General features: G+C 47.8%; 1 long non-coding RNA gene across 1 annotated transcript; it reads right to left on the reverse strand.

Moving 5' to 3' along the window:
* Nucleotides 1-942: 942 nt before the first annotated feature.
* On the reverse strand, nucleotides 943-3,802 carry LOC142049771 (uncharacterized). The gene is made up of 3 exons (XR_012657820.1): nucleotides 3,555-3,802; nucleotides 2,912-3,072; nucleotides 943-1,029 (listed from the first exon to the last, which is right to left on the reverse strand). It is a non-coding gene; the product is annotated as an uncharacterized LOC142049771 (long non-coding RNA).
* Between the last annotated feature and the right edge of the window lie 20,584 nt (nucleotides 3,803-24,386).

Genomic DNA, 24,386 nt, shown 5'->3' on the forward strand with positions numbered 1-24,386 from the left:
AACTGAAGCAAATTGGGATGAGGGATTATCAGGTGTTAAATGGTGCTACTGAGCCAAGCCTCCCGCTTCATTCGTTATGACGAATTTCTATTTTCTCCCAGGGACTGACTGCAATCCAAACTGAGGCAGGGTGAGGAGGTGGCTGCTGGCGTGTCTGTGCCTGTGTTAAGCACCTGGGGCTCGTCCAGGTCCTGGCATGTTTCTCGGTGAAGGTCAGGTCCTGTTTTGGTTGAAGCAATTTCATATATCTCAGTAAGGGCTGGATCAAGCCTTTAAGGAATTAGACTCTGCTTCAGTTCATACATGCAAGCTCAACCTCTCAAAAATTCCCTTCTGATCCCTCCTGTTCTGTTCAGGAGTTGCTCTGAGTGTATCTATTGACTTTCCATGGAAAGTGGACATATCCATGTAAAAACCTTGCTGCTGAAGGTTTTATAGAAGTAATGTTGACCTTCCCATAGGTGCTGAAGAGAATAGAAAGTCCTGCTTATTTGTAAAACTAAACCAAAATTGTATTTGACGAGTTCTATAAAACGCTTATAGATTTTTACTTTTTCCTACTTTGGCCAAAACGTCTTTTTTCCCCACAAATGCTGGAGGCAGAATATCTACAGAGAAGGGGGGAAACGTATTTCTGAAAAATATTTGTGCTGGCAAATCATTGCAAATTTGTAAGCTCCCAGATGCATCTAAATAAATAATAGCAGAACTTTGGCTGCATTTGCAAAAAAATACATTGGATTTATGGGCTTGTTTCAGGTATAATCGGGACCTAAGTTAGGCTTACTGGGTATTTACAAGCTTTATATAGTTTACAATGGAAGCGGTACCTGTGCAGTCTTGTGGCAAGTAAATCCAGGTTGCACCCACTCCAAAAACAGGTCAAACCCTATTTTTATTGGCAAGCCTCTGACTGCTGCAGTTGTGCCCTGCTGTGGCCACAGGCTCATGGATCCTCCCAGAGATGTTGCAGATTTTCAGGTGGCGACATCAGTTCCTTCCTTGGGTGAAAAGGTGAGTCTCTGCACCCTGGGAGAAAATAAGAGGCCCAGGGTGAGGTTGGGCCTGGAGGGATATGAGCTCCCCAGGGGGATATTAGCTTGCCAAACTTCACCTGGTGCTGGGCTGGGCAGGGCTGAGCTGGACAGAGAAAGATCTGTCCCATTCCTGAGCCGGTGCCCCGGAGGGATCGCATGGCACCTTGTGCCTACTTTTAAAAGGTGCAGGAAAATGCCAGTTCTTGCTAAGAGCAGCTCAGATCTTCTGTTCTTGCTGCTCATTGTCTCCCAGGGCTCATATCCTGACAAGAGCTCATCGGTTATCAGCATTGCTTGCCCTAAACCCTGCAAACGATCGATCAAGCCTCTTCCCTCCCTAGAGTAGGAGCGTCTCCAGCAATCAGAGAATGTCTGAAAACAAGAACTGGATCTTTATTTGCTTTGTGGCTCTCAGCTTCACGTTTTCTAGTTGTGTTTTTTTTTTCTGCCACAGAGAGAGTATAGAAATGTTCCTCTCATTTTTAAAGAAAGCTGAGATAATCTGTGTCACAGGAGACTCAGCACTGCAAAAGGTTTCCAACAAATTTGAAGAGCTACCACCTATTACACTGTGGCCACAAAAAATCTGTTGTCTGAGATAGGGTAAACCAACTGATTATTACAATGTACTTAAATATCTGTTAATTAAAAGTGTATAAACTCTTCCTACGTCTAAGCTTCATAAAGTACATTATCCCTGCTTTCCTCTGAAACCGCTTTCTTTCTTCCCACTGAGTCTTTTATTTCCCTATCAGCTAAGTCTTCTTCCTCTCTCTTTTTTCAGCCCCTGATGGCTTTGCTCAGTTCATCCTCTGTCATTTGTATCTGGATCTGGAAAAATTTCTCAGGATGTTTGACTCATCCATCATTTAGATAATCAGAAGGAAAAAAAAAACAGTTTCCAGCGATGAACATCCATAAAAAGCACCAAGGAAAAAACCCTCACCTTGAACTTCCCTTCCTGCTTTTCTTTTCATTTCGTTTGAGAATCTGACTTTGCTCTGGCAAAAGTCCCGCTGAAGTTATTAAGGGCAAGAGCTTGTCAGGATTAAGAGGGAGGATTTGAAATATCTGTGAGTGATAGCAATATCCCCAGTTCTATTAGGCCAGATAAGTATTTGCAAAGGACATTAACCCTGGTGTCTTGAGCCAGCTGCTGACTGCCCTGGGGGAAAAGGAGATGATGTTTGCAATGGGGACACTGCTCCATAGCTGCCTGTAACAAGGCTTTTCATCCCTTCCCTTGGAGAGCTGAACCCAGACCACTTCCTCTTAAAGCATCCATTTGACCAACAGAAACAGGGCGCTGTTAGAAGCGAGCGGGCAGCGAGAAGCCGAAAAGGAAATTAAGACTTCAAACTTGACGTTGGTGCCGAGTGCGGGCTTGCTGGTGTCCATCGCAGGTGATGACACAGCGGGCACAGCTCAGGCAGGCGGTTACTGACTGCGTGACTGCTTTGAGGGCTGGGTTTGGCAAGGCCACCTGACCTGCACCGCAGTCAGTGGGCGCAAATGCTTGGGAACTGGAGCTAGAAACACCACAATCAGAGACAGCTGAAGTAATGCTTGCTGCCTTCCAGCAACTTAGCATCCCTTTTGTACTGACGTGAACTTCTACTGCTTCTCCGCTCCCATGTCTCAGGGGGCGACTGTTGTTACAGATCAAACATTCACTGGGCCCATTTGAAGGGCAAATATGACTCTGAGGGCAAAGGGACAAAGGTGAGCGGAGCAGGAAAGGAGGAATCAGGATGGAATCGGTTCAAAAAAAGTTTCTTACACCTTTTGACACTGTCTTAAGCCTGCGATACTGGGCAGATTTAGGGATCACACCTATTCCCGGCTGGGCGCGGCGGAGGACAGTTTGCATGTACCTGCTTCAGGCAGCAACCCATGCTTTGTGCAGTGAATTGCAGCACTGCTCCCGCTCGTGCCGCTGTCTCTGCTGTAATTCCTGCCCTGACACACATGACATCTACATGTGCACGTGATTCGTGCTCCCTCTTGTCAGGGGGAGATCACATTAATGCAGATGCTAAAACCAAATAAACAGTGAAACAAATTTAAAACAAAAATAGCATTTCAGAGGCTGCGTTCCGTCCCCACCACCCACCACCATTTATAACTAATTGGGGCTTTGTTATAGTCTCTCACCCAGTGACAGATAAATACTAAACTCCACTGGTTAACAATAATCATCCTAATTATGCCAAGATGACGTTTACAATACAGGCAATTGCTAATCCATTACCTCACTCTGCTGAATACTAGAACACTCAAATTAAAAGTTATTCACCCACAAAGAACAATGTTTTAGTAGCTGACACAGCTTAGTAAAGGAATTTATTAAGGTAATTTGCAGTTTTCCCATAAATAAAACATTCTAGAGTTCCCCCATCCTCCTCCCCTTCCCCCAAAATAATCTTTTGTGATAAATCTTTTTTTCTCTCTTGTAGCACAGTTAAAAGAATAATAATTGAAACCATCAGACAGAGTTGCATATTTAAAGTCGCTTACCTGAAAGACAACAGAGAGCTTCTCTTCCATCCCTTCACGTTCTTTTTGGAGAACTGGGGTGATACTTGTGGTTTGTGCTGCGTAGGAGGTCACTGCAGTAAAACCTTCGCCAACATGGGGTTTCGATGAAACCTAATGAAGGCTCTGGATGCATCAGGGAGTTGTGACCAGCGCTGAGATGTGCAGTGGTTGACGGTCCAGTGTGTTAAACCAGATGGGACTGGCAGAACCCTGGTCCTCAACAGGGAGATGCTGAGGAGGAAGCAAAAGGGCTGTGAGTGTCCTTAAGCATGGGCTTCAACTCAAGCACGGGGTAAATGCTGAGGCCTCTGCTTATGTGATGTCCCAAACCAAAGCCAAACAAGAACCCATATGGGCCTGCCTGACTATACCAGCCCGTGGCGAGCGGCAGTGGTGTGGGCAGAAGGGGGCACCTGCAGGTTTATTCTAATGCCTGGAGGCCTTTTTCTTTCAGGAATCTCTTTCTGGCTCCTCTCCCAGTGTTAAAACAATCACAAAAGGGGAAAATACCCCTCAGGAAGGGAAGGAGTCCCCCTGACAGATATTAATGGAGAGAAAAAAGGGTTAAAGAGACACAAATAAATCAGAACTGGGTTTCATTGCATCCCCTGAGCAGCCCCTTACACCTGGTGCTGGCAAAGTCTCTCCAGCTAAAGGACGGAGCAGAAAGGGACTTTTGGGGGTATGGTTTTTACTGTTTTTACTGTTTTTACAGCAGCTACGGCCAAAGCTATTTGCAGTAAAGCAGCAAGACTCAGCAAGCCAAGAGTCCCTGCTAGCACATCCCCGCTATGTGCCGGCCACCTGCAGCAGCAAAGCCAGCATCCCCCCGGGTGCCAGCATCAGCCGAGGCGCGCAGCGGGCCCCAGCCCTACGTGGAACGAGCAGCTTGTGGGGAAAGCTGGGTGTTCAGGGCAGCATCTGCCAGACTGATCACTGCCTGCTCAGGAGATGGCTAGAGGACTTGGAGCGGAGCTGCCATACATCTGTGTCTCCTGCACAGACCCTCTTTTTCTGCCCAGGCATTTCACCCCGGTGTAAAAAAAGATGCGAGCCATTTCTCTGGGTTATTAAAGCTTTGGCAGCTGGGCTCGAGCAGTAGCTCAGGGTGGAGAGCAGATGTCCAGCGACCTGGGCAAACGGCCCCCATGCATGTGCAGCTGAGCTCTCCAGCACGGCCGCCCTGGGTCTCTCCTGTCTCAGACCTGTTTATGCAGGTTGTCATTGTGGCAAATGAACTGTGACTCCCCATTGATCTGCCCCATCCACGTGTGCCACGGTGTATATGACCATCTTTATGATCAGCATTTGGGATATGAGAGCAAGCCCTGCTTTATCCTGCACTACTCCACTGTGATTCTGCCCCTGGCTGAAGCAAGGGAACATGCTGGAGGGGAAAAGCCCTGGCTTTTTGGATCAAAAGTGCTGGCAGCATTTGGGAACAGCACTGAGACGGCACATATGGAGCCATGCACCCCACACACTTTGCATGCAGCTGCTCTGGTTCAGTTCCTCCCTGTATGATGCTCTCTCAAGGGTAACGGATGCTTCTGTCCGATGGAGACAGATTGCAGGAAGGCAGCTCTTGTAAACAAAGATTTGCAGGCCTTGTAATCACCGCTACTCCTTCTTCTCTCCCAGCTCAGTTAAGAGACAATGTTTTTCCGCTCACCCACTCTGCTTTTATTTGCTCCATCTCATACTTCTGTGGAGTTTTTCCTGCCCTTCCTTCTGTGGCTGAATGCTAACAAACCAGGCTCCACTCCAACCCTGAGCTCCCAGCACTGTGCAGACACCCAGGGCAGGAATGCGACAACTTCCAGAACTGCTCCTGGGAAAGTGGGAGCTTTTTTTCAAGGAAAGGCCTCACTGCAAAGGAAATCTGAGTGAGGAAAAGGTGTGCCATAAAAGATAAATCTTTAAAATGCACACTGAACCTCATGTGGGGGTGCTTCTATTTGGAGATAAAGTGGTGTTAATTTGAATGAACTTTATTCCTTCCCAAGGAGGGTAAACGAAGCCTGATTAAAGCCACTTGAATTCTGAATAAGAGAGTCTGCCTGGGGAGTTAATGGCCAATAACAGGCAGCAAAGCAAGCCGGGTAATGCTTGTCACAGCAGGGTTCAAACTTCAGCACATAACTTCTTATGATCTGAAAACTGTATTTCATCCCAACATATAAACTGACAACCCCAATTTGTACAGACGTATGAAGACAGTAATATAACCCTCTAACCCTAACTCTAACCCTAACCCTAACCCTAACCTCTTTACTTGTTCCTGTTCAAGGCCACACAGGGCCATACGGACACAAGTGAGGGGGTAATAACAGATCAGAGGAGGATAATTTCTAGCCACGGCTGGAGGTGACACCATCACCTGAGCTCCGCTGGCTCACCCAGGTCTGGACCACGGCATCCGTCAACTATCAAAATTACATCTTAAGTAAATGCAGAAGCTTGCTGAGCTCACTCATGCAGGTTTTGACTACAGTCCCAGTTCTCACTGCAATTCCTCAGCTATTTTCCTCTTCTTTTCCAACCTGTGGCCATAATTCCGCATTTTCATTTCCCCCTCTTCCCCCTACCAAATTCCTGCCCGGTTGAACCCAGTAACCCTGGCTCAGCCATTTCTCTCCTGGTGGAAAGCTCAGCCACCATTTCGGTGGCCGTTCAGCTCTGCCTCCCGTCACCCTGGCTACGCAAGATCCCCAGTTCAGACCATCAGATCTGGACTCAGAGTCACGAATGCTTCAGCACTGGAGCTGAAGGCACGACTCTTCCCTAGGTGGACCAGAGCAGAGGGAGGCAATGAGCCAGCTGGGTTACGGCATTTGTCCCGTGGTCCAGCGTCTATTTATAAGGGAAAGAGAAGGCTCTGACAGCCTGGAATACTACTTTATTTTCTCTGATTGCAAATCTGAATTTTGGTGGCGAGAAGCACTGCCATTCTGTGTGTTTGACCCCCACTTAGCCTCTGACATTAGCAATGCGGAAAATTCACAGTCCCACCAAAACAGGGAAACTGTAATTGCATCTCCACTGACAGCTGCTGGTTGTTGAACTGTGAGGAGCAACAGGATTTCTTGTTCTCTGTTCTTAAAGGCACAGAAAGATGGAGATCCCTTGTTCCTCACCAACCGCAATTATTTTCTGTCGTCTTTTCCATTTTGGGCTGCATATTTCTTCTCTGCCAAGCTTCCACTTTTATCGGACAGTGCCTGCTTCTTGTACTGAGGGTGCATGGAAATGATGGAAAAGCAAGAAAGAATGAAAGCGGGAGGGAGGGAGGAAGGAATAACATTAAAATCAACAGTTTCTCTTCCTCTCATTTTAGGTCAGAAAAAGTCTTTCTGACTTCACGAAAGGCATACTGAAAAAAAATCAGTAAATTCATGAACATGCAGTTATTACTTAGCAGACAAATTACATTTCTTCCGAAATGCTCCAAAATGCATTCATTTTCAGAGTACATTACTTTCATAATACTGTGTGGAACATTAAATGAGAATTTCCCTGAGTTGGCTACAGAGCACATTTTTATATTTCATAGTCTGACACAGAGCCCAGGGTAACTAATGAAAATCTTTTTGAAAAGTGACAATCTTGTCTAGCAGCCTCGCCTGTTGAAGAGATTGCAACATAAAACAGATGAGTGCCCTGCTTGACAGCTAATTGTGTCGGGCTTAATTACAACAAGCAGAATTTAATCAGCTGTGCAGCGCAGTTTTTTAGGATGGGGGAGCCATCTGGAATGTACCTTGCTCCTAGGCTGATGGAGGGGTGGGCATCGCTGGATTTCAAAGACAGGGGAGCAACTGTGCACGTATTTAAATGCAGACGTTGTTCCTTCCTTAGTGTATTTCATTTGAGCTGTTTGATGAATTCCAGAGATATTTATGCAAACCCGCATGCTGTTGCCTCATGAAGACAAGGTTTTGGAAACCTTCCCAGACTCAATTTGATGAGCCTCGTTCCCCTCCGTGGCCCTGTGCTGTGGCCAGACCTCGACACAGAGCTGTCAGGTTTCACGTATTGAGTCACTCTCTTGGTCTCCTGCCTCGCAAGTGCCACTGTGATGCCCCCTCCCTCCCTGCCCCTGTGATCCTCCAGCTGGCTCTATCAGGTGTGGGCAGTCCCAGTGTGGGATACAGCTCTGTCACAGACAAGGGCAAGTACTGCAAAACCACGTTTCTCAGGGACAGCTTGGTGTCATTGGCCTGTCCTGCCTCGTGGCCTGGCATGAGGGCCTTGCTCGCCGGAATACCAGGAGCTGGAGAGCTCTGTTTATATTGGCGTGAAAATATTTGAAAGGGGAGCGCCCTAAGTCAGGGATCTCCAGGCTGTCAGCAGAAGGGAAGACTCAGCCCTTTGCATTGTTATATATTCTCCTTCAAGGCTGAACATTGACACCCAGGGAATACAGTCTGGCCCAGTGCTGACCCTGGCGAGGCTGATGCCTCTCCTGCTGAACTCTGGTGGAAACAGGCTATTGATAACAGACCAGCTCCCTGAACTGTAGGCTCAACCAGTCCTTCATTTTCTCCCCCTGAATAGGTTTAATACACAGCTATTAAAATAGTCCTTTGTCATGTCAGAACAAGGAAGAATGAAACATGCATTTCAAAGCCTTTGAAACAACAAAAGGCCCTTGCTAGCGCAGGAATCCTCTGGTACCACGAGCCTGGCAATAGCTGCGTGCCCACAGACTGGTCCTTGCAGGCAGGAACAGGGCTGGTCCCGTCCCTGGGAGCCTGGCAGCCAGAGCAGTGCTGCCAGGAGCAAGGAGCAAGCAGGGCCTGGCTCCAGACCGCCCTCGCTCACGCACAAAGCTATCAGTGCCAGTGCAATGGGGATTTGGCCACAACTGCACCAGCCTGTGGCATGCCCAGGCAAGGAATTAATCACTGCAAACTTCCAGGACAAAGTCAATCACAAAAGACACCTCTGAGCTCCCTGTGTCTGCAGTGCACAGGTTGGTACATCACTTTGGAGGTGTTTTATCCAGCAGCCTTTGCTGTAGGGTAAGCAGCAGTACCTGCGAGTGTTCCCAGCCCTTGGTGTCTATCCACTGCTGTTTTCATCCACCAAGAGTCGGCTGAGCAAGGCCTCACTGGAGGGAGGCCCAGCAGGGACCTCGCAGGATCTAACATACCACAGCACAGTCCTCATGTCCTCTCCCAGGCCTCCATGTTTAACCCATTGCCTTCCTCACCTCGCTGTGGCTTGGCCTCGCCTGCTGGGCCCTTCCCTTTGTGGCTGCTCATGCAGGGCTATTCCTGGCCACAGGGCTCTAATTGTCTTCTTGACTTCAGCTGCTTGTTTTTCCTTGGCTCCCCTGTGAAGTTCCTTCACCTCATGCAGAGTTTTTCTTGGTGTAATTGACTTGAGGCATCTTCCTCCTTTTTTCTGTTCTCCTGTCCATTTTACCCAGTCTTCTACAGTTTGATCTCAGAGAGTCTGCTGTGAGCTCCCTGCTGGGCTGACATTGCTCCCACACCTCCCGTCTCCTCTGGTGCAGATGGAGTCATGGATGATCGCAGTGTGGCATCAGAGCGGTGTTCGTGCCTCCTCTTCCCTGGCCCTGCATCCTGGCCCAGCAGTGCCGTCAGGGCACGGCCCCTTGCACTGAGCACAAGTGACACTCTGCGGCATCTTGCACAGCATCGGATTTCTGGGAGCTGTAGGACACTCCAGGTGAGTCCCCTCCAGTTTCAGTGCTAAATCCACTCAAAGCCAAGCAGGCAGATGAATAGTGATGTACTAGGACAGGCCCATCTCCACGGAAGCAGTGAAGCTTCTTTGAAGGGTGGATGCGAGCGATGGGATGGAGGAGCCACGTGAGAATGGCACATGCAGCCCTGTTCAGGGTGTGGGCTGAGCCCAGCAACCTCATTCCGGTGGTCTGAGTGACCAACAGAAGCAAAGCTCAGGGCTTTGGGCTCATCCACAGACTCATGGCAGATCCAGCTGAGCTTCAGGCTGTTTTTTGTTCCTGGGGTACTTGACAGAGTCCTTAGGCAGGTGGTGAGAGCACAGCACTGAGCCTGGGAAGATACACATCCACCCCAGCGAGTCTGCACCCCCTTCCCAGAGACCTCTCTGGGTTTACTTGGAAGGAAACTGGGAGCAGAATGTAGCCCAGGCTCTATGTTCCTTGGCCTTACCCTGAATGCGTGGAAGCAGAGCTGCTGTGCAGCCATCGCTTCCCCCTCAAACGCTGCTCTGGCTCTGCTGGAGTGACTCCCAGCTCTGCCCAATGCACTGTACAGGGAACTGAAGCTTGTGGTGGGCTGTTTGTGTGCATCGACGGCCTTTACAGCCTGTCTGTGAACAGGCAGCCCAACCCACTGGCTACAGCAGGATGGCAGCACCTGCAACACTTGGGTTCATTCCCAGACTTCTCATATGACCTTGGGCAAATCACTTGACCTTATATTTTTTTGCCCTGTTGTTCAAATGAGAGGAATGAGACCATCTGTAGGAAAAAGCTCTGTGATCTCTAGAGAAGCAGCTCCTGCATCCCACACTCATTGCAAAACCTTCCTTCTTTTTCTTCCCCTCTCTCCTCTGTAATTTTCAAGCTAATAATCATTAGCCGTCACCCAATGAGCTCCCCCCAGCAATTAGTATCTATTATGCCCATTTTACAACTGCAAAAACCAAGAGGCAAGGTCAGCCGTTGGCAGACTAGAAGGCAGAGGCATAGAGAGTATGAGAACAGCCCCTTTTCCATACCAGCATTCCTGATTTGACCACTAGACCTTGCTACACTCAGAAAACATATCAGGGAAAGCCAGACGACAAGCATTGTCCAGTGTGCTAATCTTCAGAGGACCACATTAGTGCAATTTGATGTCAAGACGTCTTATCTATGATGAAGCAAAGAGTAAAATTAAAGGACTGGAGTTACAAGTGCCTTTTTGTTTGTACTAACTGTCTGAGTGTCTGTCTGGAAAACAGAGGCTTTTGATCTAAATTGCTGTCACGTTTGCCATACAGGACTAGATTGGTCTCAGCACCCTTATTAAAAATCCTACTAGCATTCTACAGTGGCTGCTTGAAGCTCTGCAGCTCTCAATAATGAGGTTGCAAAGTGGATGTTGAACACCAGCTACTGAGCCCTGCTATCCTGGTGTAAATCTGAAGCAGCTTCCCCAGTGGAATAACTCTCGGATTTACACCAGAACCCTACGCTGGGGACCTGCTCGTGTTCCCCACCCTCTTTGCACCAGCTCAGCTGCAGCACATCCTCTGCTCTCCCAAACAGGCAGCGCCACTGTGGACCTGGATACAGCTGCACAGATTTGCACCAGATGACGCTGCCTCCAGTTTGTCATGCTAAAACTGATATACACGCTGGTGTAAAGGCCAGTCAGAGTACAGGCCTTTCAACCGTATCATGTCTTGGTGGGGTATTACTCCAGAGCATCCCTGAAATGACTGAAGAGAGGAAAGAAAGAGTAGATTAAAAAAAGACAGGAAAAGGAAAAAAAGAGGATGGGCTATGAGGAATGCAAAAAGAGAAAGTCGAGGAGGAGTATGGGCAGAGTGTTAGCAAAGCCTTCTGTTGTGTGCTTAATGATGCTTTAATCCCATAATGACATGGAGGCGCACGAACATGAATATGGAAGGCAGGTACAGCCAGGATCAAACACGCTTGGGTTTTTTTGTGTTTTCACCTGAAATGCATCCACTGTCAGACAGTGTTTGCTACACTTGTCTCTTGCTGCCGCTACTCTGCCTGGCAGCTACACTGACACCGCTCCAGCAACGAGGTGAGGGAGGGAAAAGGGGACTGCAAACTTCCTTGGGGAAGAGGATAATAACCGTAACGTAGATCAGTATCCTCCTGAGACCGCCCAGCTTTGCCACAAGAGCCCCGCAGATGGCAGTGCCAAGTTAAAATCCAGCCAGCTCAGGTCTCTGCCTCAGATGGCAGCCTATGTGTCTCAGCAGATACAGTTCCTCGGATACTGACAAAACCAACAACTTTTACCTGGCCCACACTGGTTATATTCTTGCTTCGAGGGAAATACTTCCGTTTTCTCTTTTGCCCCGGGCTTGCTTTCAGGCGAGCTGAGGCCGTTAGCAGGGCTGTAGTGCTGGGAGGTGCAGGGTGGCAATGGAAGAGGGGCACATGGGGCTGTGACAAGTGGAAACTTGGAGACATGAAGGCAATACTGGGGGACCAGGGAGGAGCAGAATGAGGTAGTGAGGGGAGCAGATGGAGCAAGATGAAGCTTAGCATGGCAAAGGGAACATACCCTCTCCTTGGCACTCCTGCAAACTCTGGGGTAAGCCCCAGGCTCCCTGTGGCCCCAGGAGCAGTGTGGGTGAGAGGCTACTGCTTATTGCCATGTATTTATTTGCATGGTGCCACAAGAGCACAGGGGACTTTAAAAGAACAGGAAAACAGAGCCCTTTCTTTTAAGCACTTTGCAACTCAGCAAGGAGAGAGAAGATTAATATGAGCTGGTGCTTTGGAGGGCAGCAGGGAGACAAAGTGCAGAGGTGGACTTATATCATCAAGGCATGGAAACAGGAGGTGAGTACAGGGAACTTAGTGGGGCAGGAACTACATATCCTGACTTTAAGCAGCTGAATGTTGCATTGCAGTATTCTTCCTCACCTCTCTTGGCAAAAATTTCCAGCAGGAAAAAAAAAATTCCTGACTCTAACTCCTGCAAGTTCAGTGGGAAGGGCAAAAATCTGAATTATTTTCCATTTAATTGAAGCTCAGAGCTCACCAAGATACTAAAGAGTGGTTTATCTTCTCAAGACCTCTCAGTTCATTGGGGAAAAGAATGAGATTTTGTTGCACTGTGGATTTCCTTGCCCTGGTACAGGACACATGGTGACAGCAAGTAACTCAAGAGCTGAGTGCAGAGATCCCTGCCCTAAGTTTAAACTTTGCAGCATGGATGTGTATCTTGATGGAGCTACTCCGCTGCACAGACTCAGGGCAAGCTTCAGGTTCCCCCAGTGCTTGTACCAGACCCCACAGTGCAAAAGAGGGAACTCCTCTGATTTGTTTTGAAGCTGCCACCAGGGACACGACACGCAGAAATGCCCTGCCTTCACCTGTAGCCAAGGGCTTAGCTCATTTCCAGCTGCTTGCAAGAGCAGCGTGGACTTTCAGAGCGTGATCCCTACCCTATCCTTCTGTGCCTTGTATGTGTGGTCAGTTTTCCCACACTGGGTGTTACAGCTTCTTCTGTGGCTGCTTGGACAAGAGTAACCCATTGGCTTCCTCGCAAAGCCAATTAAGCGGGAGATGTAAAGTCTTGCCTGACTTTAATCAGATAAATTGCCTTAATGTCCTCATGGGCTCCTTGTGAAGAGGAAGTGGCCTTCAAGTGGATATGGGTGGATTCCTCCCATTCCCGTCTACGATATCAGGACACTTGCTTGTCCTGCAGCTTGGCCATTTCCTTCCTGAGTGGCTCTTTGACCTTTGGGTGTGCTCCACATTCACAACATCCCAGGTTTAAATGAGGTAAAAGATTCTGTGATTATGTAAAGTGTGAGCTGTCTCCAGGTTGCCAGAGCTGGGAAGGGAGCAAGGAGATATTAATATTAATCCATCACCTGTTGCTTCATTGTCAAAGTTGAGCAAAATTGCTGCAGAGAGTCTGCTGCTATGGAAGATCCAATGAAGTGCTGGAAACTCCTGACCACTGGTGGTAGCCTGAGCACTCCTTGCTCGCAGCCTTGATGCAGTAGGTGAAGATGGCTCCTCTGAAAGGCCCGTTTACTCCCTTGGTCTCCCCCTGCGTAGTTTCTGGTCATCTACTTCTCTCTTATTCTCTCCCTCTTGCCGATGAACGATGGATCTGTCATCTTCATGTTTCCAGGGTAACGAAAAGAAGGTTCCCTCCAGCCTAGAAGTAGACAAACCCATTCTGCTGGAAAATTCAAAGTGAGGATTAAAATTTATAAAACAGCACACGACCTAGTACAGCATCTCCTGTTCCTGCCAATTCATCCAAATTGCTGCATATAAACAGCAAAGCAGGGGCCACCTGCACAGGATTATTCAGTGGGTCCCTTGTGGCAGCAGAGAGCCAGTGCTCGCCTGCAGCGGACAGAGAGAGTTTTGTTTGTGGAGGCTACTAGCCGCCAGCGGGTCCCATGGCTCCCTCTAAATCAGTCTGCACTCCTTTGACTAACGAGGTTGGTGGATCCAGAGATGGCCTGGAGAATGGGGAACAGAGCGGCTTTATTTTTAATGGTGATTCTGGATCTCCCAGTTGGCCTGCTTGATCCTGTCCTGCCTAGTCTAGCAGCACTAAAGTGGAGAAGCAACAAGGAAGACTAAACAGGACAACTTTTGCCCAAGTTGCAAGAGTTTAAGTATTCTTCAAGCAGGACGTGGTCTGGGTTGATCTGTTCCCCAAGAACCCTGTACAGCAAATCTAATGATCTCCTGAGGCACCAACTGGAGATACGATGGTCTGGAGCAAATGACTTCACAAGACTTAAAAGGTAACAATTTATGCACTTAATATTTCAGGCCATTGAACATATTTCTTCCTGAATGAAACCTCTGGGAATTAAGTACCCGAGTTCCTCTCTGGAACTGATTCCAAGGCATCCCAGTCTTTAAGCACCTAAATTTCTGAGGCGCTGTTGTTACGCCTCTCACCAAACCATGCTCCCTGCCTGCGAAGGGTTTACATCCCAGCGATAAGACAAGAGCTCTTGTTTGATGCCAACAGATGGAAGCAATAAGCAAGTACAGTGACTGTAACAGAAATAATAAACAAGCACACGTAGAACATTTTCTTCTACACTAGCCAAGGAAAGTCCATTAATTCTCATCTGGAAATCCCTGTAACATTTGCAGCGAGGATCTTCCATGGCTGTGAATGCTGCTGCCCCGCAGCACACATTTGCCTTGGTAATGTGGGCCATCACCCAGTGAATTCTGCTGTTTTCTCCTACCAGCTCCTTTCCAGGTTGCCCTGGGAATCAGAATACGTTGATGAGTAAGAGCTGAGCCAGATATGGGTGAGGGCTGGGTAGGATGGGAGAGAAGGAGCCTCGCACCTTGCAGAGACTGGGCTGATGAAACGCAGGGGTGAGATGTCCTATTTATAATGCCAGGAGTTACGCATGAGGTGATCCCAAAGCATAATTAGTAATAAATGTTTAATTAATATCTTATGAATGTGTTGATAAGTTCATTAAAATGATGCATGAGCACATGAATATTCCAGAGCAGGCAGGAGTCAGGAAAGTTCCTGCTGGAAAGTGTGTTAACAAGGTGATTACATGGTTTACATGTGGAGTCTGGAAGCACTCCACTCACTCCTATTAGATGAGCAGTTTATGGCCCACTAGGACTGAACGATCTCACTGCAACCTCTCTTTACAATTCTCTCCCTTTCCCTCTTTAATATGAACAAATAGATAACATTTTCCAGTTAACAATAATATCCAGCAGTGTGGACCAAAGCAAATGAGTTAATTGCTTTAAGAAGCTTTAACTGCATTTCCAACCATTGGAATTACCGCTTCTCCGAAAAACAAACATTAAAAACCTCCAGCAACAATAAGCAAGATACCCAATGGGTCAACTCCAGCAACTGCTGGTGTGCAGCAGAGATATAAATAAAACCAAGCACCCAGTGACTTTGCCTGTCTGGGCTCTTCCCCTCTTTTTTAGCTCCAGAGAACTGAAGTTGATGAGCTCTGCAAGCAGTTGCCCGTTGCACCCCAACTCTGGAAAAGACCTTAGGCCACAGCCCTTGCTGACTTCTAGCACTTGCCTTTCCTTCCTCCCCTTTCTTTTTTCATCTCAGTAGAGACAGGCAGGCTAGGATGGAAGCAGAGTTCTGGACAAAGTCAAATGTTGCCTGGTTTTGAAGCCTAGAGGAAGCATGTTTTGGGTTTTGGCATTGTTGCACAAGCTGATTTTGGCTGGCAGATTGAACAGAAAAGCCAGGGTAGCAGAAGAAGAGCTGCTCTATCTAATCTCATCTTCTCAAACTAATAATCTCCCTGGCTGTTCATGCTTTTAGATCTGTTCTATATTCCAACTAATCTATTTTACCAGTGCCTCATCCGTTCTGGATCCCTCCTCATCTGTTCTAATGATTTATAATCCATATTGCATTCTGAGAACAAGTTTTAAAAAGCTTTTGCGAGGAGACTAAGCTTTACTCTGTAAGTTTCAGTCTGTGTGAGTTAAGTGCCTAGATATGAGTCAAAGACATTGCAGCTACTCCTAAAGTGCTTGGGAAATTTCACTTTTTGTCTACTGCACCCTAAGATTGAGTCTGTTCTAGCTAGATTTAGGCCACTTTTCATCCATGTGTAACCTGCTAGTCTTGCCTGGAGTGGCTGCAGGGATGCAGCATCATCATCAGTATAGGAGAGATGAAATATGGTATTTGGGGCATTTACAAAGACAAGACTATAGTTGTGACCTTGTCGTCCTTCCACAGTATGAATAAAAGAGGGAAGCACAAATATGCCTCTCTTCACAGGTGCCAAAAAAATATCAAGCTGCTTAAAAGGTATTTCCAAATTGCCCATCAGTGGAAACGAACGACTGCCAGTCCTCTCCTCATCATGTGCTGCTGACTGTTGTGGGCACTTTACTCGGGGCTATCAAAAATCACTGTGGAGAATAATAATAAAAAAAAAGCTTAATTCTCACTTTCACTATGTACCACCTTTCAGGTGCTTTGAATGTGAAAAGCATCTAAGCACTAAGAATCTCTCCTCTTTATGTGGTACATCTCATCCTGCAAAGGATGCTTTGGCTCATATTTTGGCAGATGGGGGAAAAAAGAGTCAGTCTCATTGCTAAATAAATAAAACAAGTTACTTACTTGGGAAAAACCTCTAATGAGGTCATAAGGGATGAAATGCCACCACTGCAACCGGTGACCTTTTCTCATCTCCAAAACAACATTTGCTAGATATAGACATAGACCACTGGTTGTTTATATAGTGATTGAGGATTTTTGCTTACAGAGATCCTAGTTTCTGACTTTTTCTACGGCTCACAACCTCATTCCAACAGTGACATGCAGATAATGACTTGCAGCCTTGCAAAGGGTTTCACTGAAAGCTTGTGAGAAAGAAAAAGTCTCTTTTGAAGCCAGAGAACAGGACAGGAGGTTACAGACATCTAATTTGCTAACAGCAGTCAGTGAACAAGAAGGGTTTGCAGCTGGTAAACAAGCAGTAAGAAGACCATGGCCAAACCTGCTTTGCCCCAAGAAAAGGGAATGTGGGCAGCAGGTGAAATACTGCTGAGGAGCAGTTCCAGACAGCAAGAACCGAATGACCTGGTGCCTCTGAGCAGGCCACACCAGGCCCAGGCCCAGGCCCAGCACACGTCCAGCCCTCCTGGGCACTGCAGCCACAGATCGTGGCCTTCTAGCTGTGACAGATGGGAAGACACATCGGCTCTGCTGGCATCTCAGTGCCAGCACCGATAACCACCAAACCCAAACCAGAAACAAACTCAGCTTGATAGGTCTGAAGGGCACAGGCTGAGAGCAACTTCTTCTAAGAGCTACAGCTCCTAAACTTTTATTCCTTCCCTAGGGACTGATCCTTCCTTCTACTTAGCTTTCCCAGCCTAAAGCATCAGCTCCATGGGTCGCTCCATGTGGGTGACTCTGTTGGTTTCATACCCATCTCCTTGTGCACACACATTCGACCCCCCCAGTCATCTCAGCATCTCTTTGCCTCTCACCTCGGTCAGGTTGTGAATGAGAAGGAGGTTAACCCACCAGCCATCAGTGAAACAGCAACATCTTTCTCCTTGACATTCAGGCGATTGAAAAGCTCCTTGTAGGGTCAAGCACAGTGACTTTTAAATAATGCATTGTGGCTTTTATTGTGTTGGCATTTAAGTGTTGGCTGAGAAAGTAAAAGCAACTGGGGTCCCAATGCTCTGTGTTCTTGATGATGGGGCCATTGGAAGCCATTGAGCAGATACAACACTCGCAGTCACCTGTCCCACCGCTCACACCCTCCCTCTCCACATCCCACACATACCTCAGTAGCCCATCACACCTCCTCCACGTGTTCTGGCTCCCCGTGCATGGTCACGCACATGCTTCCACCCTCACTTACACATCCAATCCCTCTCCACACCCCCAAAGCCTCCACACCTCGCACCAACACACCCGCTCACTCAGACCTCAAGTTGCCAGCACAGATAACTATACCTCACCCTAGCAATGTACGCGTACCTGTATCCCTCCTGGCACACCCGCTGCAAAACAGCAGGACCCCAATGGCTGTGATGGGGCTCTGAGCAACCTGATCTAGCTGAAGATGTCCCTGCTTATTGCAGGTGGGGCTGGACATGATGACCTTTAAAGGTCCCTTCCAACCCAAACTACTCTATGATTCTATGATTATTTGGGTGTCTCTCAGTGCCCTGGAGATGGGGAGGAAGGGGTGGGTGTATGCACCAAATCTGGACTATGACATAGGTCCTTTCAGGGGAGCAGCCCAAGAGCTGCCTCCAGAGCCCGCTGTGATACAGATCTCCCTTCCAACCCCATGGGCCGTGGCCATGTGCCCTACTAAAGCAAGAGATGTCATGGGGAGTTGTGCTCTGGGCCCTTCTCCATCACTGCTCTGTGAAAGAGGAGCGTGGGGCAGCAGCCAGAATCTACCTTGCTGACTCTTAGCTGAACATTTTGGAAGACCTGGTTTGAATTTTTAGACTTGTCATGTGTTGCCAAGAGCTGTCAATTCTACTTGGATCAGTCATCCTGAGCCGTGTGTTAGCAGGTGGTGTCACACCTCTTCTTGGGATCACCGAGCAGAGATGGGGAAAGGAGCTGGAGAGACACGTGACCTTCTGCCACCGCCTCTCCCACTGCTGTTTGTCACTGCAGAGCATTTTATTACTGAAGTCACTCTCTGATGCCTTGTTTAAAGCTGTTGGCAAGCGAAGTTGAGTTGGGATGCAGTCAGCATCCACCACCCTGGTCTGGGGCCAGCACGCCTGCTCCCTTCCTGAGGGCCAGCACACCTGGGGATGCTGCTTCAGGGCTGTGGCCTCCAGTGGCCCAGTTTCCCAGTGCTTTCTGAGTTCCAGAGGCAAATGTCTTTGACATTGCTGTAAAATGTGTTTGTGTAGAGTCTGGGCTCTTTGAGAGCAGGTGAATTTTCCCAAGGTTGCATGGTGATGTGGTGACAGAGAGTGGGGGGGGAACCCACGCATTCTGGCTCCTGCTCTGCTCTGTCCATCAGCAGCTCTCACCTCACCAGCTGGGACTGAACCACAGATGCCTCAGCTCCCTGTGCTTGCACTCGTGGATGTTATCTCTAAACATCCCAATTGCAGACTATCCCCCACCTCCCTTCCTCCCTCTCTCTAGAACAGAAACATTTTAATCTAGAGGTTGCTTTGGTCTACTCTAATGAAAAGCTAATAAAACCCTCCCCTTCTCTCTGTCCGCAGGACCCTTTCTGAACATCGAAAACCACCCAGGTCCCAGCACTTCGGAGCTGATTGAAGTCTCTCTCCTTCCACCATACATCATCTTTCCCTGATCCTGCAGGGCACCAGACAAAGAGCTAGAGAAGAGAAGGGGAAAAGCAGTGAGATGCTCAGGACCGCAACACTCACCATGAGGTCCAGAGGTCCCCAGGCTTGGGCTGGTATCAGTCAGTCATGGTTTTTGCTTGTTGAGGACATGACCATCCACTCTATTTATTCCTTGCATCTACCAGCCCAGAAAGCTTGCCCCCATCATCTAAAACCCTTTCCACCCCTGAGATCACACTCTCAGATTTTTCAGCTCTGTTTGTGTACACCCAACCCCGTACTGAAGTGTGGCATCAGCTGAAGGACTAAACAGCACGGCTCAAGGGAGCAGGAAAAAAAGCAAACTGCCAAATTATGAGGGGAGAAAATGGGGAGATGATTTTTCATTGTCCTGACACAACTGGCCTGAAAGCACTGCGTGCAGGTGGGAGCTGGGAACATCTGCAGCACAGACGGTCGAACTGCCTCGCAGTGCCGCACCAGTCTCCCTTTACAACAGAAAGACATGCGAGCAACCCTGTGCAACGTGCTTGATGTGCCTCTGGAATTAGAGTGTGCGGCAATAAATGGAGGCTGATTTCTGAGGAAACTGCTGGTCTGCAACTCACACCTTGCCTGCAATATCACCCTTAGCGTGCTTGCTAAAGATTTACCATGCAAAAATCACTGGTTCTGTTCCAGATTTACACCATGACAGGAAGATAATTTTGGCCCAGATCATTTGTGTGTAGGTTTTCTTTTTTTTTTCTCCCCAAAAGCAATTAATTAGCCTTGGTTAACAGCAACAACCCTTCCAGCAAAAATCAGGCCTCGCTGCGATAGCAGCCCTAATTGCCATGTCAGATATTTCACAGACCCATTCATTCCCCAGCACCATCAGCTATTGTTATAAATTAATAAAGCCTGGACACATCCCGTATTTAAGAATGAAAGCACGGAGAGAGGGAGTCTGATGGAGCCTTAAAGAGACAGGAGATCTGAGGGCTCCTGACAAGACCTCGAGACTCTGATCTCCTTGCCTGCTTTCCAAAAACAACAACAAAATGTGGGTCTGGAGGTATTTCTAAATGCAGCTGCCTAAAAACACATCCATTCAGAATTACAGGGTATTTTTAGACTGTAAAAGAGAGCAGATATAAATATGCCTTCATTCCTGCTGCACTCCAATTGGTTTAATCAGTTACATCACTGATAGGTTTGATCCATGCTATACAAACATAGCTTTTATTATAGAGTGAGCACGCAAAGCATATATGTGTGTGTGAGAGCCTGGATATATATATGTTTTTATATATATGTTTTTATATATTTGTACATAATATATATTTATATAGAGGCATACACACATGTATCCCTCCCTTTTCTATTTAAAAAAATGCTGCCTGAATCATTTTCACAAATAAGACAAACCCCATATTTTGCTGGCAAAATGATTACGGCTGTCAGATCTGATGAACACAGTGTCTGCAATGAATTATTCATGGAGGCTAATTATAAGCTGGCAGATTTCTGGTGTTATGGCACAAATGGGCTGGAGATCCCGGTTATCTGTAACTGATCCGCTCCTCCTGAGTTCCTGAGGCACAGGAACAAACAAAGAGCAGAGGGACAAATGGGTACCATTTACTGTTGCACAAACTAATTCACTCCATAGGAAATGCGTTAGGTGGGGACTCAGACCTGCTCCTAGGAAGTTCTGCGTGGTACAAGATAACCCCAAAAGGCACCCCAAAAGCCACAAGGGTTGTGTGCTCCAAACTGCCATCGCAGTCTCTAAGGGTTTGATAAGGGTATTGTTATGTGAAACAGCTACGTGGGGTCTGCCGGCTGCTCCGCAAGTCTGCTACCTTACATCCAGCAGTGGAAAACAGCAGATGTCCAAGGAAAGAGCATAAAATTCGGGGTTGCAGTTCAAAGCCATAGCCTGGGCTACCTCTTCTAATCAGCACTGCTTCCTGCGTCTCTTGTGCCTTTCCTTTTTATGATTCCCAATCACAAGAAGTAAAGCGGCTCCTCCCTTCCCCTTGGCTGGCTACGACAGAGCACCTGCGGCTGGGGATAGAGTCTCTAACAGACAGCAGGGAAGACTGGGTTTTTCAGACCAGCAGCAGATGAGCTTGGAGGGTACAAGGGGCCGTGACCCAGCCCTCGTTAATCCACTGCTATTTGGAAATGTTCTGAGGCCCACGCCGAGCCTCTGCCAAAGTCCACAGGCACAGGCGCAAACTGAGCTGTGCCTGTAAGCCCTGTGCTGAGTCACAGACCTGGCGTGTAAAGGTGAGGAAGAGGAGGGCAATGCAGCGACCATCGCATTGGCCTGACTGGGAAGCAGAGGCACTGAAACAGTCCAGACCAAGCAGTGAGGCTGGACTGGGTGTGGGAGACGCAATATTACAGGCTATTGTTTTTCCAGGCAGCATTTCAGGTGTCCCTCCCTCCCGTCCCTCCTCAGCACTTTACTGAAAGCCCACTGTGAGAGTTTGTAGCTCTGGTTTAAAGCTTTCTCTGAGGCTTTAGGGACTTTCCAGGACTTTTACTCACCCATTGCTCACTGGCTAGAGAATAAAGTGTTGCAGGCACAACCAAAGGTCAAAAGAGGTTCCCTGTTCAAAGTCTTCTCCTCAGTAGGAGTTAAAATGGCATCAAACTCCACTGCCAAGCATGATGCCTCTCCGAGGCTCTGTCTCCATGGCTAGAGCTTGCCTCCGAGCAAACCAGAGGCCAAAACTCCCAGGCTTTGACTAGAGGTTTCAGATGAACTGCCAGGCTCTGCCTCACACCAGGAAACCTGGGCTAAAGATGGCAGATAGTGAAGATGTGAAGATTAAAAAATCCATGACCACAAACTGTGTGTCTGAGAGAAACATTCAAGGCAAATTTCTTTAGGCTTCTCCAACCCATTTATCTTCTACCCAGTAATATAAGACTTAATGCTGTTAGCACTGGACACCTAAAGGGGGAGGTTCAAGGCTTATTGGTTCAAATAGTCCAAGTAGTTTCGAACTTCAGTAGATATTTCATTACAGCCCAACAGAGCCAGTTGCTAATGGTAAAACCAGGACACACCTAAAGTTCAAGGAAGACAGTGAATTACTGGAGAGTCCAGCGCAGCGCTATGAAGGTGATCAGGGGGCTGGAGCATCTCCCTTGTGAGGAAAGGCTGAGAGACCTGGGTTTGTTCAGCCTGGAGAAGAGAAGGCTGAGGGGGGATCCATTAATGCTTATAAATATCTGCAGGGCAGGTGTCAGGACGATGGGGCCGGACTCTTTTCAGCGGTGCCCAACGCCAGGCCAAGGGGCAATGGGCACAAGCTGGAACACAGGAAGTTCCACCTGAAGATGAGGCAAAACCCCTTCCCTGTGCGGGTGCCAGAGCAGTGGCACAGGCTGCCCAGAGAGGCTGTGGGGTCCCTTCCCTGGAGACATTCACACCCCGCCTGGACGCGGTCCTGTGCCCCTGCTCTGGGTGTGCCTGCTCAAGCAGGGGGTGGGACAGGATGATCTCCAGAGGTCCCTTCCAACCCCTGCCATTCTGGGATTCTGTAAAAGAAAATTAAAGCCCTGTTTGAGGCCCTGCCTAACCCTGGCTCCCCTGAGAGCCCCAATTCCCATGAAAATCAAAGTTTCCTGGGTGACTATCAGCATCTGAAACACAGCTTTGATTTCTCACTGGCTGTGAGGTCACACACACCTATTCCAGCTGTGTGTGCAACCACCGGACTGGTGCAATCCCAAAATCCTGAGTGTTCTGAGAACACCTGAGGCAGAGCAGATGATCTCATCACACATCCATCCACCTCCTAGCTCCCCTCAAAATAAAAGGGCAGGCTATGAGCAAGAGAATGAATGTCCCTAATAAGGCCAGGCTTGGTAAATAACATTATGCCCGCATTGGCTCTGAAACTATTCATATTCTTCCAAGCAGAAAGGTAACAGGAACTGGGCAGCAATAACAGATCGTCAACTGTTGGGAGCTTTCAAAGTTTGTCTCTTCTCTCAATGCATGCTATAAAAATTACCCCCCAGAGTCTTTCCTCTCTCTTTCCTTTTCCTCTTGACGTACAGTAGACATAAACTCACTCCCTGCAAGGAAATTTCTTCTTCCGTGAGTTCCAAGCTCAGTGACATTCTTCATGGTGCCCTGGAGCACAGGGCCTCTGTGTGCGTCTGTCTCTTTGGTGTGAACTTAAAGATCAAGAGTCATTCATTTACAAAAATAGTGAGGACACATGGTCTCCTTCTTGCCTGAGTCTCTTCCTAAGACTAAAGAAAGGGGGAGCTCCTAGATGAAGAGGGAAGCAAGCAGCATGCGTGCTCAGGTGAGGGGTATAGCATGCACGTCAAGATAATTGCAATGCAGAGCAGACAGACATGGCTGATGATGTGCATAAATCCCCCTTGTCTCTAACTGCCTTCCCCACCCTACGCTTCCTCTGCAGCTTTAATGTTTTTTTCAACCTTTGGATTGCATTAAAATATTAATGCTAACTTTTTATTATAATTTTATATTCCATGTTTAATATTTTAATACAATCAAAAGCCCAAACAAAATCTTTCAACATTATCGGGTGAAATTATGATGCGCAATTGAAACAAAACAATCCACCAGGGCCAGGAAGATGTTTTCCTGGAATTTTCTTTCCCTGGTTATTTACCAAATGTCATTCTTTTCTTTTGATGGAAGGACAGGCTCCCCTCCCCCACAGAATAATCAGAATTGAATTGAATTGTGCATTCCTGTGCCTCAAATTGAACGAAACACCCCTAATGGGGCTCAAGCTTTACCTTCTTGCTATGAGATATGATGTACTTCTGAGGCCTGAAAGGACTGGGAACACCCCAGTAAGGTACTAAGTGAAGACATGAGGCACGAGGAGGCCCAGCCCCACTGCCTCCTGCCACAAGCCATCCCAGCGCACCATCCCGTGGTGCTGAGTTTGCTATTCCACCTCGCCAAAGGGCCACGGTGACACAGTGAAGACCTCCACGTTGCTCTGCTATGACAGTGAAGGTGACTGGGTGAGCCCCTGTGTAAACGCAGACCACAGCTACTCTCTGCTGATATCCCTCCGGCCCTATGCTTTCGAGATCCCCGTGGGGTGCCACGTGCCTGTGATATCCCCTCTGTTTTATGGCACGAGAAAGCTGCTAACACTTCCAAACAATTTTTCAATTTAAGGCAGATTAAGAGCAAAATTCTAGTGGGACTAATATTGTGTAATCTTCTTTACATCCTCTTGCTTTATGAAGAACAGTTCACTGCAATGGCGTATTTCACA

Source organism: Phalacrocorax aristotelis, chromosome W (genome assembly GCF_949628215.1).
Source record: "Phalacrocorax aristotelis chromosome W, bGulAri2.1, whole genome shotgun sequence".
NCBI lineage: Eukaryota > Metazoa > Chordata > Aves > Suliformes > Phalacrocoracidae > Phalacrocorax > Phalacrocorax aristotelis.